The sequence below is a fragment of the Sus scrofa genome, chromosome 10 (genome assembly GCF_054392235.1).
Source record: "Sus scrofa isolate SSC_HxYL_T2T_F1_AM1 chromosome 10, Sscrofa_HxYL_maternal_Yorkshire_Landrace_v2.0, whole genome shotgun sequence".
Lineage (NCBI taxonomy): Eukaryota > Metazoa > Chordata > Mammalia > Artiodactyla > Suidae > Sus > Sus scrofa.
In genome coordinates this window covers 38,967,501-38,979,658 of record NC_139392.1, presented here as the reverse complement: position 1 = coordinate 38,979,658, position 12,158 = coordinate 38,967,501, and positions in this window count along the sequence as shown.

Sequence of the window (12,158 nt, the reverse complement as noted above, 5' to 3'; positions counted from 1 at the left end):
GGGCCGCAAGGTTTTGTTCCCCTACAGTCATGCCTTGAAAAAAGTCTTGTACAACGTTTCACAGTCCAGATCCAGAAGCTGAATCCGCAGCCGGTTCCATCTCATGAAACCGATCTCCCAGCCCAGGAAAACCAAAGGTCGTGGTTGGAGCCCGTGATAAACCCCAGGTCTGAGTCCCGAGCACTGCTGCTCAGGGAAGATTTCGAGGTGTCAGGGTCCAAGGATCCTCCTGGGCACTTGGAAATGTCTCCGATGTGTGCAGGCAGGCATGAGGATGAGAAGGGGCTAAAGAGGGGCAGAGGGTGGTGATCTCTTGTCGGTGGATGTCAAGGGTTGGCGCTTCCTTTTGTGGATCTCCCGGAAAAGTCAAATGTGGGAGAAAAACTGGACCCGTGAGTTCGAGGAGAGGGATGGCCAGAGAAAACCAGAAGAATTCCATCTGCCGACCATTGGGTAGGTAGGAGGGCAAAAACCGAAACCTCAAGCATGAGATGAACAGAACCACATGCTTCTAGCCATCCATAAACCCCGTAAGATAAGATCGTTTCTGCTGAGATACCCTCTCCCTCCCCCCACCCACCCAGGGCGAAGGATCCCTGGGTGGTGGCAGAGGGGTGGGCATGGAACTTCCACAGGCCCTGGGGACACACCCCACCCCACCCCCAAGAAACCCCTAGAAGCTTGGAATTCTGATGTCTGTGGTGTGATGACCATAAACACTGGCTTTTGTGCCATGTCTGCTAGAAGATATGGTTTCCATGACAAATAAAGTGATTTTTAGCAAGTTTTTCTCCACTTGAGATGTATTGAAAATACGTCTTCATTCAGGGGGAGGTAGGTGTAGGTGACAGACGTGGCCACTCAGCTCAGATCGGGTGATCTGGCAGGGCATAGCTCTGGCTGAGGTGCAGGCCAGCAGCTACAGCTCCGATTCTTCAACCCCTAGCCCAGGGAACTTCCATATCCCGAGGGTGCACTCCTAAAAAACAAAAAACAAAATGAACAACACACAAAGAGGGAGCATCTCATCGATGGCAGACCAAATTCCAATGTATATGTATATGTGTACATAGGTATGTACGTATGGATGTGTGTGTGTATGTGTATATTATCGAGAGAGAGAGAGAGAGAGAGAGAGAGAGAGAGAGGATTTTTTAGAGCCATAACTGTGGCATACGGAAGTTCCCAAACCAGGGGTCGAACCGGCATACATGGATACTAGTCGGGTTTGTTACCACTGAGCCACAACAGGAACTCCCCACATTCCAATATTTAATGAGAAAATACATTTTTGATGCTTTAGGCAACCCTGCAAACACCCTTATTTAAGTGACTGGACTTAACAAAAAGGAATCCCTAGCACCTAGTAACAGAGCAAAGATAAAGAAGCACAAGGCAGGAATTCCCGTTGTGGCTCGGTGGAAACGAACCCGACTAGCATTGACCCCTAACCTGGGAACCTACAAAATGGCACATGTGAAGCCCTAAAAGAAGACTACACACACACACACACACACACACACACACACACACACACACACACACACACACACACACACACACGGCACAGACAGATGCGAAAGGAAAAGAAAAGGAAGGAAAAAAGAAAAGGGAAGAAAGAGAGAAATGAACAGGCAGAACAAGCCATTGTGAATGATCTCTAGGGACAGGTATTTTTCTCCAAGCATAATTTTATTTTTCCCCAAGTGATACCAGACCTCTCTCTCTCTCTCTCTCACACACACACACACACACACACACACACACACACACACTCTCCCTCTCTCTCTCTCTTTGAAAAAATTTATGTATTTAGTGGAGTTCCCATTGTGACTCAGCAGGTAGGAATCTGAGTAGCATCCATGAGAGTGCTGGTTTGATCCCTGGCCTCGCTCAGTGGGTGAAAGATCTGGCATTGCCCTGAACTGTGGTGTAGGTTGCAGACACAGATCGGACCTGGTGTTGCTGTGTCTGTGGTGTAGGCCAGTGGCTCAAGCTCTGATTCCCTAGCCTGGGAACCTCCGTGTGCCGTGAGTGCCACCCGAAGAAAGCAAGGGGAAAAAAAAAAAAAAAAGAAACATAAAAACCTGGATTGGGGAGATCCCATTGTGGCTCATTGGTAACAAAGCTGAGGAGCACCCACGAGGATGCAGATTCGATCCTGGGGTGGGGGGGGGGGGTGCTGGTGCTGGTGGTGCTGAGGTGTGTGCGTGTGGGGTGATAAATAGGTTACCTCTGGCTTCTGGGGGGTGAGAGTCAGCATGCTTTTCCTGCACCTGCTGCTCCTGGGCAATTATTTAGTTTTGGTTTCTTGTTCCTTTGTTTTTGTGGTCCTGCATTGTGGTGAGTACTGGTGTAAGTGGCAGGTTCCTATTTGATCCGACATTTCTTTGGCTCTGGTGTCGGTTGACAGCCATGGTCATGACTGGTGGTGGTTGTTAAGTCTCCAGGAGTTCCACGCAACATTCTGATTGTCTTTCTTCCTTGGGCTTTGGCTGCAGCCTCCCCCCCCCCCCTCCCCCCATCATATGGAGGTTCCCGGGCTAGGGGCCGAATCAGACCTACAACTGCTGGGGTGTATGCCACAGTCACAAGCACCATCAGATCCAAGCTGCGTCTGCAACCTACACCGCAGCGCAAGGTGATGCCACCAGATCCTAAACCCACTGTGGAAGGCCTGGGATCGAACCTGCAACCTCATGGTTCCTGGTTGGATTCCTTTCCACTATTCCACGACGGGAACTCCTGGGCTTTGGCTTTTGACAGGTGGAGGGACACAGCTTTCTGAAACGGTGGGGCCAGGGCAAGGCATAGAAACATAAGATGGATGTGAGCCTGCGCCTATTCTTTTCTCGTGTGCTGGGAAGATAAGGTGGCTCTTGCCAGCTGGGATTTCATTTCCCCACAAACGATCAGGCTCTTAAGGTATCAGGCAGGGAAGAGGGAGAGTCAGAGTTCCCATTGTGGCTCAGTGGTTAATGAATCTGACTAGGAACCATGAGGTTGCAGGTTCCATCCCTGGCCTTGCTCAGTGGGTTAAGGATCCAGCATTGCCGTGAGCTGTGGTGCAGGTTGCAGACGTGGCTCAGATCCCGCGTTGCTGTGGGTCTGGTGCAGGCCAGCGGCTACAGCTCCGATTGGACCCCTGGCAGGGGAACTTCCATATGCCGCAGGAGCGGCCCTAGAAAAGGCAAAAAGCCGAAGGAAGGGGGGGGGGGGGGGACAGAAGAAGAGTGAGAATCAGGGTCGGAAGAACATGGGGAAATCGGTGCTAGGTGCCTGGGTGTGTGAGTTCACACGGAATGCTAGCCCAGACCCCTGGCCAGCCACATTTGGGGTATCTATCAACTTGACTCTCCACTCTCCAGCTCACCTGGGTGGTGCTGCCCTGCCCTGCCCTGCTCATGTAAGACCTGGCTCCTCCAGGGATGGCTTTGCACCAGAGGGAGACGGGGCAAAGTCACTGAGCTTAAGGTAATTTCTCCAAGAGAGACTCTGGGAGAAGGAGACCAGCTGGATTTCTGTGTGTTCATTTTTCTTCCTGTCTGCTTGTTTGGTGCAGGCCAGTCCATGTGCCGAGACATTCAGAAACTCTGTACTAGCTGAGACTCAGACCTTGTTCCGAAATAAGCAAAGGGACTTTGAGCTGGGATCACTCCCTGACAAGTAGCTAGCAAAGAAGTTTCCCTTAGCTCTCAGGCCCCATCCCTGCCCTCAGGCGGGTGGGTGTGGGGAGGGGGTGGGGGGGGAGGGGAGGGGCTCGTTCAGGCAGGCAGGCAAGCAGGCAGGCAGGCAGGCAGGCAGGCAGGCAGGCAGGCATGCAGGCAGGCGCTGGTTCATTAGTCCCGCACCCCCCCACTCCCGGCCCCAGCTGCCCGCCCCACCCCCCACCCCCGGCCGCCATCCCTGCTGCGCCGCCTCTCGCTTCCCAAATCGCCTGGACTCACGCCCGGGAAGGGGGGGAGGGGAGATCAGGAAGATCCAGGCCTCAGGGCCTGGGTTCAATCACTTCATTCAAATGCAGAAACTCTCCAGTCAAGTCAGAGGTGGTGACTTTTCCTGGAGCTTCTCTTTAGGGAAAGTGTTTTTTTTCCCCCCTTTCCCCAATTTCCCTACCCTCAGGCTGCCCCTCGCAGACTGCATGGAGGGGGGTGGGGGAGGATGTGTGCACGAAACTCGCCTCGTGTCAGGCCAAAGGAGCCCCCGCCATTTCCCAACCCGGGAAACCCCGCAAAACTTCTGGAGCATGTTGGCCTTGGTGTGGGAATGGACATCTTCACTTGCCATCTTCCTTTGCACGAGGAGGAGATTTTCATCTCCTGCTGTCTGGGGGCCAGAAAGGAGGGCCAGAGTGTCCCTTTTGTGTGGGCCGGTCCTTAAGTCATTTTACCTCACAGGAATCACCCACATAGGGCATGGAGACACGTTTGGGGTCCGCCTCCTCCGAGACGTCCCGGGAAACTTCACGTGTGAAAAACTGTGCTGGGGAGGTCCCATCGTGGTGCAGAAGTGGAAATAAATGCAACTAGGAACCATGAGGTGGCAGGTTCCATGCTCAGCCTCGCTCACTGGGTTACGAATCCCACGTTGCCATGAGCTGTGGGTAGAGGAGAGTGAGAAGGAGAGGGAGGGAGAGGGAGGGAGAGATCCTCCATTTCATGGAACTGGTTTCCTTGTTTTGAGATGACGTCGCTTTGGTGAAACAGTTGTCAGATGGCCTCTCAAAAGGCGGTGATGTGGATGGGCTCCCCGAACCAGGCCCACAGAAACCAAAGGAACGAAGGGGTTAATCCTTGGAGCCAGAGTTCCCTCCTCTGAAACTGAAACCAAGCTCAAGCCCCGGAGTGCTGGTGTGTTGGAGCCAGAGACATTGTTACAGCTAAAAGCTACTTTGAAATAGTCTCCGTTAGGTTATGGCTTGCCTTGGCCCACGAACTTATGACTAATGACTACTGTCGAGTCAGAGTTGTAGTGAACCTGGTGTTTTCTCTACCCTTGAAACACTCCCTAAGGATTGCGACCCCCCCCCACCCCCCGCCCCACGCCCGCCCCGTGGATGAGCAATCTTCACTCCAGAGAGAAGGTCAAAATGCCATAACCCCAAAGACACTGGAAACATTCCATGGACCACCTGACTCCAGCCTTGATGACTTTGAAATGGTCTATCCTAATCTCCTATCCAGGGAGAAGAATGCAAGCACCCTGATGCTTCTAGACAGCTCCGCCACCCCCATGCCTACCATTAAGCTAAACCTATAGAACCCCTTGCTATCCCCTCTCAAGGGAGGACACAGTTTTGAGGTCCTTAGCCTGCTGTGGCCTCCTTAGCCTGGCAAAGCAATAAAGCTGTTCTTTATGCTTCACCCCAAAACTCTGTCTCTGAGACTTAATTGGAGCTGGAGTACCAAGGCCGGTTTGGGCTGCCAACCTTTCCTGGAACTTTCAAACTGTTACATATGAAGAACGGAGCCGGTGACTCTGTGTGTGTGTGCGTGTGCGTGTGAGAGAGACACAGAGAGACAGACAGAGACAGTGAGTGAGACAGAGGGAAGAGAGAGGGAGAGGGGAAAGTCCCTTCAGTCTTTTGTTTTGTCGGTTTGTTTGTTTGTTTGTTTGTTTTGTCTTTTTGCCATTTCTTGGGCCGCTCCCATGGCATATGGAGGTTCCCAGGCTAGGGGTCGAATCGGAGCCATAGCTGCCAGCCTACGCCAGAGCCACAGCAACGTGGGATCCGAGCCGTGTCTGCGACCGACACCACAGCTCACGGCAACGCTGGATCCTTAACCCACTGAGTGAGGGCAGGGATCGAACCCGCAACCTCACGGTTCCTAGTCGGATTCGTTAACCACGGAGCCATGACGGGAACGCCCCTTCAGTCTTTTGAAAGGCCCCTCTGAGAATGCCGTCAGGTGTTGGGGCCAACTTTCCGAGGGGCTCTTAGAGAAATGAACACAGGGTGATGGTTTCACTCTCAGAGACACTCTCAGAGACCATTTCTCTGATGTGTTCATCGAGGGACTCCACTAGCTTCCGTTTTCAGGGCCTCGGGACAAGCGATACGTGTTCTCATCCACAAGGATGCCAGGTCCAAAGGGTGGGAGAAAATGGGAAACGCTCATGAAGAGAGTTGTAGCCAGAGATGGAAGGCAACTGGAAAAACTTCAGGATCCAGTCCAGTTTTCCAGCCACTGAGTTTCTGACTTCTGGAAGGATTTGGGTAGGGAGGAAAAGGTCAAGGATTCTCCATCCCTCTGACAGAGGTATAAGTTACAAAGTAGATGTACATCTTTTGAGAAAGAAACGAACAAACAAAGAAACAAACAAACAAACAATTTTTGTCCCTTTGTCTTTATCAGGAAAAGTGAAAGATGGAGAGAGGGAGGGAGGGTGGGTTGGATGGATGGATTTGGGGGGCGGGGAGAAGATTCTTAGATCCTAATGACCCAATGCTTTCTCTAGTCCTGGGCCTTTAGGTAGGTGATATATCTATATCTATATCTGTATATCTATATCTATCTGTATACACACACACACAGACACACACAGACACACGCACACACACACACACACACACACACACACACACAGACACACACACACACACACAGACACACACACGTAGTTATTTTCTGTTTCTAGGGCTGCACCCATGGCACATGGAGGTTCCCAGGCTAGGGGTCCAATCGGAGCCGTAGCCACCGGCCTACACCAGAGCCAGCACAACGCGGGATCCGAGCCCTGTCTGCGACCTACACCAGAGCTCACGGCAACACCCGATCCTGAACCCAACGAGCGAGGCCAGGGATCGAACCCGCACCCTCAGGCCTCCTAGTCGGATTCGTCCAGCCATGACGGGAACTCCTACATATGTATATAGTATGCATATAGTATATCTTTTTTTAACGCCCACGCCCCAGCCCTATGGAAGTTCCCAGACTCACGGTCGAATCAGAACTGTAGCTGCGGGCCTACCCCACCGCCACAGCAACACGGGATCCTTAACCCACCAAGCGAGGCCAGGGGAGGGATCGAACCCACATCCTCACGGATCCTAGTCGGGTTCATTACCGCTGAGCCCTGATGGGAACTGCAGGGGACATCTTCTTTTTTTTTTTTTTTTTTTTTTTTAAGATGTAAGTTTGTTGTGGTTGTTGGTTGTTGTTGTTGCTTTAGCTCGGCGTACAGTGGGCTTGCTTACAATGTTGTGTTCGTTTCAGGTGTACAGTCAAGGGGATTCAGTGATCCATCTACATCCATCTATCCCTCCGTTCTTTCTTTTTCAGCGTCTTTTCCCCTCTAGGTGATTCCAGAATATTGGGCCATTCCTTCCTTGTTGGTGGGAACACCAGCGTGAAAAAAAACCATCACGGGGGAGTTCCTGTCGTGGCACCATGGAAGCGCATCCGACGAGGAACCTTTGCAGGGAAGGGTGTGGGTTCGATCCCTGGCCTCGCTCAGGGGGGCGGTAAGGATCCGGCAGGCAGTGCCGTGAGCTGTGGTGTCGGTCGCAGACGCGGCTCGGATCCCACATGGCTGTGCCTGTGGCGTAGGCCAGCAGCCGTAGCTCCGATTCAACCCCTCGCTTGGGAACTTCCATATGCCACGAGGGCAGCCCTAAAAAGCAGAGGGGGAAAAAGAAATCATGAGGGCGGGGGAGAGGGATCCATGAGGAGGATGGGATGAACATATACACACACGAGTCTCTATCCAATAGATGACGAACAGGGACCCCTACGCCACCTTCTGGAATCCAAACGCCAAAACCACAAAGCAGAGTTCCCGCCATGGCGCAGTGGAAATGAATCCGACCAGGAACCATGAGGTTGCAGGTTCGATCCCTGTCCACCTCGCTCAGTGGGTAAAGGATCCAGTGTTGCCGTGAGCTGTGGTGTTGGTCCCAGACGCGGCTCGGACCTGGCATTCCTGTTTCTGTGGTGTAGGAGGCCAGCAGCTAAAGCCTCCGATTCGATCCGTCATCTGGGAACCTCCATATGCCGTGGGTGTGGCCCTCAAAACACACACACACACACACACACACGCACACGCACACGCACACGCACGCGCACGCACGCACGCACACGCGCACGCACGCACACACACTCTGGAACCCCCTAAATGGGAGAAAACCGGACACAGTAGTTTTTTAGGGGTCCAGTCTCTGTGACAGGTGAGGATATCAGGCTTGCATCGAGGGAGGGAAGGCTTCACCCCACGCAGAAAACACACCCACCTACCCACCGACCCACCTTCCTTCCTTCCTTCCTTCCTTCATGAGAGAACAGTTGGATGACCCATCCTAAGTGTCGGTTGAATGAAGTCTAGTTACCAGGGTTCAGAGTGGGGGAGGGAGAGGGGTAGGAAGTCTGAAGCCTCTGGCGACTCTCCGAAATGTTCTCCCCCCAGGGTGACAGAGCCGGCAGGTCAGGCACTGCCTTCTCTAGAAACCTTCCTGCCCATGTCCAAGGGGGTGTGGGGGGTTGGGGGTGTGGGGCAGGGAGTGGGTCAGGGAGCCTGGAGAAACACAGACCACCAAGCGGCCATTCTCCCGTCGCCCCGACTGTTTGTTGAATGAACATAATGGACGTGATCCAAGTCTGCCACGCCGCCGCCGCCGCCGCCGCCGCCGCCGCCACCACCACTTTCTCCATCATCTCCCCCACCCTCTTGCCTGCAGCCATCTTTGAAAAGGCTGCTGTTGTCGCTGCCTTTGCATGAAAGTGAGTGAGGACCCCTCCCTAATACGGAGTGTTTCAGTCCCTGGTGTCTCTGACAGCTCGCTCATGTATTGGTTGTGAACCATCTTGCCTTGAGGATTTGGAGGATTCGTGAACATTGCAGGAGCCATGGGAGCAGTGAAGTCCTTATCGCCAACCCGACACCCCCCCCCCCCAAATTTCGTGGCAGGGAGCACACTTTTCTTTCACCCAAGAGATTTATTTCCTGCTTTCCGAAGAGAGAAGGAAAGGAGGGTCAGAATGGTCCTCTGGTGTCTGGTGTCCTGTCCCTTTCATTGCACACACTCCTAGTGCCACTGCGGGAGGCACGTTCGGGGCGCGGGGTGGGGTGGGGGGGGACCTGCTGCACGCACCCGCCCCTCACTTTCAAATGCGAAACTCAAGGAGGATGTGAATGTCCTTCACGCCACCGATCAGGTGAACGGGATGGCTTTCTAGGGAAATCCTGGTGTTTCCTTTCACTGCCATGACGAACACCCAGAAACAACCCTGTAAGTTCATACAACTTTGTCAGTCAACTGTATTCCAATAAAATGAAAAAGCAAGACACAGACACACCCAGACACACACACCCACACGCACACACACACGCGCGCACACACACGCACCCCAACCCAGAACCAAACACCCTCTCCTGAAATGGGGGGGGCGGGCCCACCGGAGAATGAGCAAGAGAATTCCAGAGTCGGTAGGAAAGTGTCATCTGCAGCGGTGTGAGAAACCCCAAGCTCTTTTCTTCCTGTCAAGGTGAATAAACTTTGTTAATGGGAGTGGGTGCCCTCAGTGTGCCCTCCGAGAGGAAAGGCAGGGAGCATTTTCTCCCTGAAGAGCTTAGTGCTGTCATAGCACTGACGGACAGGATGAACGATCGGTGAGAGGTGGCAGCAGCAGTGGTGGCCGCCTGCACTGCCTGGGCGGATTGGAAACATAGACGAGCCACCAAGACTGCGTGTGACACCCCCGTGCCGCCCCCCCCCCCCCCCCCCCCGTCTGTACAGTGACAAGAGTCCTTTGGGGGAAAAGGGGGGGTGGGTGCTCTTCCAGTGTGTCTGTCTGCATTCATCAGGTGTGGGAGAGAAGACAGATGTTTGTTTCCACTATCGTTCGGAGGACTTGCCCAAGAGTACCACGTGCCCCCAAAAGATAGCACCGGAAGAGAGATGCACGAGGTTTCTGAATGCATGCCGTGGGTGCTCCAGGCTGCCTCCAGGCCGCCCCCTCGCCCTCCCCCTCGCCCTCCCCCTCCCCCTTGCCAGAGGCAGACGTTCCTTGAAACAGCTGGCTTTGAACTTGGGCTTCTAGAGGAAGGTTTTTCTCCTGCTTTCAAGACGGGAAGAAGAGGGTGTCCGTCTCACATCCGTCCTTTCCGGGGGGGGGGGGGGGACCCGCTTTGGTGTGCTTGTGAGGGAGAGAGACAGAGACAGACAGGGAGGGACGGAGGATAGGCAGACAGTGAGAGGCAGAATCAGAGGGAGAAAGAGGAGGAGGGGAGAGAGACAGAGAAAGTGAAACAGAGCTAGGTATAGAGGACGCTGTGGCTGGGTCGTATTCTGCGTGTTCTCAGTGAAGTCGTCCTAAGGCCTCTGGAGGTCCAGATCACTGCTTGGGGCCGGAAGTCTGTCTGCCCTTCCCTACCCATCTGAAGAGCTGTGGTTTGGGCTTTCCAGCCGGGAACCCCTCTTTCTGCCTCTTTGTCCAACACACAAGGTTCGTGGGACCCAGAAATCCCATTCTGAGAGCACCCTAGGAACAGTCCTTTCCATACGGCGCAGGAGGCCCCTGTGCCAAGAGATCCAAAGTCTGGAGCCTCTGTTCTCCCCCCCCCCCCCTTCCCTCCACGGACAAAATCTTGCCTTGTATTCCTTTTTTTCTCAGGGACTCTGAAGGACATGTATCATTGTACAACCATGGGGAAGACGCTTCCATTCCCTCTGGAATGATGGATGTGGTCGCATGTCTCAAGGAGGCTCCAATTCTTTGAGCAGGACTCCCGATGGTGCCATCCCATCGTCCCTCCCCTCCCCTCCCCTCCCCTCCCCTCCGGCTCGCTCGGTCGGTCACGGTTCCCCTCCTTTTTCCTCCCCTCCAGGTTATCTTCAGGTCTGCCACCCACTTGTAACTCCTCCCCCACTTGGAAGTGGCCTCTTCCGGCCCCGAACTTGGTCGTCCCAGGCCCACCCCGGGAGCCATCTGGCGGACCTTTTCGGAGACTATAAAAAGCAGCTTACGGCAGGGGGCGTCGCAGGACCAACGAACGCATCGGGATGGATCGCTGTGTGGCGACATGGATTCTCCAGGCAGGGCAGGCATAAGGCCTGGACTCTTTCCTCCTGGAGCCCGTTTCTTCATCCGTGGCCTTGAAGACGAACCACGCCGACCACGGACCGTGGACCTTGGCCTTCACCTTTCATTTCCGAACGGCAGCCAGGGCATCCATTGTCACCACCGCGGAAAAGGTGTCCACAAAAAGGACAGGTGAGCGCCTCCATGGCATGCAGTGTCATCCCCTCCCGCCACCCCCACCCCGGCTTTAAAGGGTCCTCTTTCAAGTAATCACGTTGCCACAGCTGGGACTTGGATCGGATCCCTGGCTCCGGAACCCCATATGACCTGGGGCCGGCCAATGCATCCCTCCATAGCGTCCTAAATCCGTGCATCGTTGATTCAGGACTTTCCCTCGTGGCACAGAGGAAACGAATCTGACTAGGGACCATGAGGTTGCGGGCTCCATCCTTCGCCTCACGCAGGGGGTTGAGACGAGGCTCAGATCCGGCACGGCTGCGGCTCGGGCGTAGGCCAGCAGCCGTAACACCAGTTCGACCCCTAGCCTGGGAAGCTCCATAGACCGTGGGTGCGGCCATCCGAAGACCAACAAGAACCTCCTCACCGTCCTAATACAGGGACAGCAACGTTGTCGCGGCAAGGGCGGCGGGGCGGCGCGGGCCAAATAAAATGCTATGCACCCAAGTGCTGGGACGTGTTTGATTTCAATAGAGAAGAAGGAAATCACTAGGCCAGAGGGGAAGCTCAGAAAACATCGAACACAAAACGACACACCCTGTCCGGGAGACTCAGGCCCCGGAGAGAGGCAGTCAACGCGGTGCAGACACGACCCCAGCGAGTGAGTTGGCAGAGACGGACGGACGGCCCCGGCATCAAGACAACCCCAGGGATCCCATCGAGGGCCACACGGACCCGGGCCCGAGTCGGCCGGGACAGCTGGTCGACCCCGCGGGCCCTCGGACCCGGGCCCGAGTCGGCCGGGACAGCTGGTCGACCCCGCGGGCCCTCGGACCCGGGCCCGAGTCGGCCGGGACAGCTGGTCGACCCCGCGGGCCCTCGGACCCGGGCCCGAGTCGGCCGGGACAGCTGGTCGACCCCGCGGGCCCTCGGACCCGGGCCCGAGTCGGCCGGGACAGCTGG